Below are 6,588 nucleotides of genomic sequence, written 5' to 3'. Positions count from 1 at the left end.
ACCTTATTTTTGTTATATTCTAAGTTTTTTTTGTATCTTTTTAGCCCTGATGAAGCCTTGTAAAGTGGGGCGAAACGTCGGACATTAAAATAGTTATAAACTATTTGTTCCATTTTCGAACGCAACTCTGACCATCTTCTTATATTTAAATTTTTACGGTCAATTATATATACATATAAAAAAAAAAAATAGTTTAGCATTCATTTTCAAGTCAGTTACGAATCGTTTTGTTTTGCATATCAAACCATATTTTTTGAGCAGTCTTTCAGGTCTAATAAACTTTAATACGTGTTGGAAATAATTAAAGGATTCTCTATTATTTTGGAAGTAAGAATGGTAATGAAGTTCCCACAGTACAGTATAATATTTGCAATAATTGAAGGAAAAAGAAACATCACAATGACAATCTTATCAGTGATAAATTACAGCTGTTTCAGCAACTGTAGCAATCACTGCCATGGTGTAAACGGGAGCAATGTTGCATTAATTCTGACGAAATATTTCCCTTTAAACATAGCAGAAGTATAACTACTACTTTACATTAAATAACATACTTTTATCAATTGACAGTGAACTGCCGCAGTTTAACAGATGTAAGGTGTGAACACATTGTTCTCACAGGCCTAGGTAAATTTAATGTCACAATTGGTATGACAGCACCAAGATAGAAAAATATGGAAAGGGGACTTATTACATAGTTTATATCGCACACAATTTTTTTTCTAATCAAGGGTCAAACAGAGGACCTACATGCGTTTGAAAAATTTAGATGCAATAATATTAAGAGAGTTACATACAAATGCAATTAACCAAATCTTATAACGACATATTAAAAAAAATACAGTGATAAACTGAATGAAGAACCACTAAAATAGATCAAAATAAAGAAGATGGTGAAATAAAAAAAAATATATTGAAATATGGACAAGATTTCATTTCATAATATAGTCCTTATAAGAATCTCTAAAAAATCTTGATGCCTGTTGCATCATATTACAGTCTTATAACGTAACTAATGTTAGAATAATTGCAAAATCGATGGTGGATTTTCAATCAATGGCGCATCAGCCACCAATTATACTTTCCAATTTCCGGTCAACAGCATTGATTGGCTCGGGTTGACTAACGTATCATTCTAGCTGGAACAAACACTGGTAATTGTCAACAACTGAACTTCCCAACAAGACAAATATTCCGGAACAAATAAAGGGTGAGGGTGTCAAACATGCACAAACAGACAAATATCAAACTTAGTTGAAAGACTTCCATGTCTAATGTAGAACATATTGGTTTTATAACTTTTTTCTATAGTAGATTTCATGTTTATATAACTGAAATTAAAAGCAAATAGTGAATAATTTGTTAAGCTTCGAAGGCAAATAGTAGAAAATTTATTTATTCACTACTTTGTACATTTAGTTCTTGCATTAGGTCGTTATTTCTCCGTTAAATAAAATGTTTAATAAAGTAAAAAAACTTTATAAGATAAATAAATTGAACCTTTCAATTATTATGCTTTGAATATAAGAGGGAAAATAATTTTTTTTTTACGATTTTTAGTGCATAGTTCCAGTAAATTAATTTTAAACTGGAATAGGAAAGTGGAAGGAAATTGACTTTTCCTTCTATTAGCCGTGGATGTAATAAGGGCAGTGCGAATGTTCCAGAATCATAAAATTCATTTTATTTATTTATTTTTTTTTTTATCATTTTCTTTAAATCTTATGACTTTTTAATTGATAAACATAATACAAATATTTTTTTTAACTTTACCTATTAGGCTTTGTAGATCATTATATTAATCCTTACCATAGTAGTTTTATCAAATAATATGTAAAATAATGTTAATAAACTATTTTTTATTATTTATATAACTATTATTTTATTTTTTATTTTATCAGTTTTGTATATTAGTGTTGTATATTAATGTTTCTCATGATAAATAATATTAATGAACATTACTCTTGCAGAAACATTGTGAGACATATGTTATTATTGAAACGAAAGTGTCGACGAAAACAACGTTTTAAAGTGGTTTAGTAAATAAAAAAAAAAACGAATTTTAGAAATAACAGTTAGCAAATTTTAGGGCCTTCCTGTATTAAATATTTATCGAATAGTCAAGTTTTTGTCTTTCCTCAAATGTTTCTCCAATTCACATACTAGTTTCAAAAGATTTTATTGAATCATTTGATTTAAAATCTTAGCTTAGAGTGTTTTTAAATTTATCATAATTAATAAAAGAAAATCGGTATGTTGATCAAATGGTCCTTTTTTAAATTTAATATTGAACAATAGGAATTTAAATACATTGAGACATACCGGATTTTCGTTGAGGAAGAAACTAAGACTTGAAGGCGGTCGCGATGGTGCGGAGGTGCAGTTCGCTCGCAGTACATCACCAATGTCGTACCTATCCTTCTCCGTGTCGATCGTAGGACCTTTCTTCGGCAGTTCTGCAACAAAAGATATAAAGGATATAGTAAATGAATTTATAAAGAAAAAAGTTTTTTTTACAGTTGATGGGTGATAATCTATTATATAGGGTGTTTTTTTAAGCCCGATAGAACTTGAAATTGTAAAAAATAACACAAAAAATTAAATTGTAATCAAAATTTTTTTTTTATTCGAAAGATCAATACGTGACATTAACATTTGAAAATGATTTCGGGCATATGGGCACCGCGGCTGTTCTTGACGAAGCGCATTCTGGACGTCCAATTTTGGGCCACTTTTTCGAGGCTGGCCGTATGTCACGAATAACACGAACAATGCTGGCCACCAAGGCGTCAATTGTTGCTGGTTTATCAGCATAAACCAGTGACTTCACGTAGCCCCACAGGAAATAATCGAGAGGTGTCAAATCGCACGACCATATGCGGCAATTTTGCTTATTAACAAACCCGTTAAGCCAGAAATGCGCCTCATCGCTGAACACAATTTTACAGAATGCGCTTCGTCAAGAACAGCCGCGGTGCCCATATGCCCGAAATCATTTTCAAATGTTAATGTCACGTATTGATCTTTCGAATAAAAAAAAAATTTGGATTACAATTTAATTTTTTGTGTTATTTTTTACAATTTCAAGTTCTATCGGGCTTAAAAAAAAGACCCATATCTACACACATGACCAACAGCGAAATTTATTTGGGAGAAATTCGAACTCTCAAAATCGTAGAACCTTTGCTTTTGAAATCATCACAATATATACAAAAAAAATATTGAAAGATCATTGACTAAATGAGCCTAAGATTTGGGCGCCAAATCAAAAACGGCCGAAGAGTATCGGGGATAGTTGCGGATAGCCAACATGAAGTTGTGTTTCAGATTCTACGGTTCCTCAAATTCTGTGATAATCCGATGTTTCTCTTCCTCGAAAAAAAAATCCATCTCGAGAAACACCTCTGATTTTGTCTATGTAATTTTAGCATATTAATTGTTACAGTTTAAAAGACTAATTGAACTAAAACATGAATAAACAATAAATTGATCCAATTGGTTTGCCTTTCGATGCATATAAAATAACAATAAAAATTTTATTAAAATATAAAATAATTAATATATAGATTCTTGACATAGTTATTATAGACAGGGACTATCAATTAGCCGGACGAGGCTATTCTTGAGACCATTAGAGCTGACAGAGATCGAACCCGCTCGCGCTGGGATGACAAACGACCGGGCTAAGTGTGCTCTGATTAACGACCCCAGGATCAGCCGCCGCTACATCATGTCCCCTATCGATATATACTCTCGATAAAATCTAATCTCGATAATCCTGTCTTTTCGATAGAGTATACTGTCCCCTTCAGGGTAAATATTAAAAAAAAAACTAATTAACACTTATAAAAACGCAAAATAATGTTGTTGTTTTTTTTGTTTTTTAGTTTCAAGAATGACCCTTTAAAGTCGACCACAAAAAGTTTAATCCACTACGCTTTTAAAAATTTGAGTTTTTACAATTTAAAATAAATAGAATCCAGAAATAAAAAAATCCATAGGACGTCATTTTTTTTTTTTTTTTAGATTTAGCGCCGCAAGTCACAGATCACTTAGGAACTCGACATTACTACCCTGCACCATTCAACATGTTAGACGATTCTATGTTTTATCTATATCTCGCCAATTTATCATAATAAGAGAAAAAAATAGAATAATTTTACATAAACGTTCAAATAAGACATAAAACTATATATCATCTCTTAAACTGGAGGACTGTTTTATCTATTTATTTTTTGTATTACCAGGGTATTAGTCCCCGATGAATACTTACCAAATTGGACACGATGTTAGAAAAGCTATTTTTGATAAATTTTGCTAAACGTCCTCTTGAAATTCTTTAACTTTTAATAAATGAGAGGTTAAGTGTTATGAGGAATAGGAAAATCTATTATGTGGTAATTAGATTCTATATAAAGAAAAAAAACATGAAGGCAGATTATTGGTTGCAAAGATGAACCTTATTATACTCTGGTTTGGTAAAATATTTTCAATAAAAAATAAAAGAACCTCTTAAAATTTTAAATTGCTATATATCGAGGTTTTGCCAATTCTCACAACAACAATATGACAAATTTCGTTGGATATTTTAGCCACATGCCTGTCCTCCAAGAAAGGATACTTGTCAACATAGGGGACCCCTGTGTTAGTGTATAATAGCTTTCCACATCTTTGCGTGATGTGAAACCACAGTTCATGCCACATGCCGAAGGAGCAGAAGCACTAAGGCAAGTAGAGACCTTTTCCTAGATACGTCAGAAATTAAGAAGGGCCATCAGACCTGGAACGCCATCCCTACATGACACCAACGGCGAAGACGTCACTACATACCACGACCCTCACCACCCTACTCAGCAGCTATTCAGATATATTAGGTAACAATTTATGATGTAAGCAATATTTTATGGCAAACATTTATCTGGATCATTTCAATCATTTTATAATTCCCTTTAATCATATCAATGTAATCGATTTAAATAAATACTTTGTTCGATTAATCGTTAAAGTCGATTATAGTTTATATACTACTACCTAATATACTTGTTATATTATATAATTAATGGTAACAATATTTTATAAATATAAAGCTATTTAATCGGTAACTGGTTAGGACATAAATGGCCTTAGGAAAAGAATCCAATTATAATAATTGTTTTGCAGGACATAATATAAATGAATTAATTAACTTTTTTTTGGTTAATTGCCTTCATCGATTATCCTGGCATCCTGTCGATAGATATATGGCAATATTATCATCTACAGAATGTAGCTGTTAACTAAAAAAAATATTTGATTCCCCTAAAAATCGAAAAATAAAAAATCATATTAATTGGTATTATTTGCAAAGAAATAGCTTTTTTTTGGCCAGCGGCGCCTGGCCGAATATTGTAACCCCCGCCCTCAGCGGACCCAGCCCAGACCCTTATAATGCCATATGAAAAATACCACAAAGACGTTTTTTATATTTTTTAGTTAATATATCTCTTCTGATAAGTATAAAGAATTTAAGTTCAAAAAATGTCGATGTTAAGTTAAGTACAGTCTCAGAAAAATAAAATCTCTCTCAATTGGTATAAAATATTTAATTTGTATATTATGATAATATCCTGGTTAAACCTGTAATGAACGGATAAGCTCTTATAAAAAGTCTTTTAAATTTTATTTTCGTATCCTGAAAAATCAAGAATATGACTTAAATCTTTTATACTTATCGGTACAGATATTAATATATATAGAATAGAAACACCTGACAAATTTTGGAAACCACAATGCCCCAAACATCTCTTATATTTTTCTTTGATCTGAAATTCTATTAAACTGTGCAGTTAATGAATGGATTAGCTAAAATCTCTCTAAAAGAGAGTCTCATCATAAATGGTCTAATAAACTTTAGTCGTCATAGAGCTGTCAGCGTTACTTCATTTAGGCTAAAAACCAAGCATGATTAATTGGTCTCTCACCTTCATCGTATTGCTCTGTCTCTGTGATAGTAATTCTGTGGCAGTAATTCATAAGGAAGTACTAGATTAAAGGTTGTGCAACAAGCTAATTTAGTCAGTCAGTGTACTCAATAAATGAGGCAGGGTGGACTCCGGAGGTCTCCTGAACCCGTAAGGCTTACTCATGGCTACGGTGAAACCTAAAATAATTTCCTACCACAGCTGATTTCGAACCAAGGTCCTTGGAGTTGGTAACATAGTGCCTTACCACAGAGATAACCACTCCCAAATTATAATATTTATGTTTTATAATGATTGCATTATATATTTCTCCTAGAGAACACTACTTCCGTACTGCTTTTAAAATAAACTGAAGATGATTAAATGATTTATAAATACTAATAAGAAGTGTAATATATTTATTACACTTTTAATGAAGACCATGAAGAGCAATAACAACTGTTGAGTTAAAACAACAGGGAAGGGAACGCAAAACAAATATATGGCACCCATTACAGTGACTCCGGAATGTGGAAAACATAGTAAATGCAATGAACATACACCATACAACCTATCTGACTAGATAAAAGAAAAATATATGTTTGTCACAGGAAGAATAAACAGGGCAATTCAACAGGAAAATAAAGTA

This window comes from Halyomorpha halys, unplaced genomic scaffold (genome assembly GCF_000696795.3).
Source record: "Halyomorpha halys isolate HHAL.00 unplaced genomic scaffold, Hhal_1.1 Scaffold969.1, whole genome shotgun sequence".
In the NCBI taxonomy this organism is placed as follows: Eukaryota; Metazoa; Arthropoda; class Insecta; order Hemiptera; family Pentatomidae; genus Halyomorpha; species Halyomorpha halys.
Note: the sequence above shows the minus strand (reverse complement) of the source record.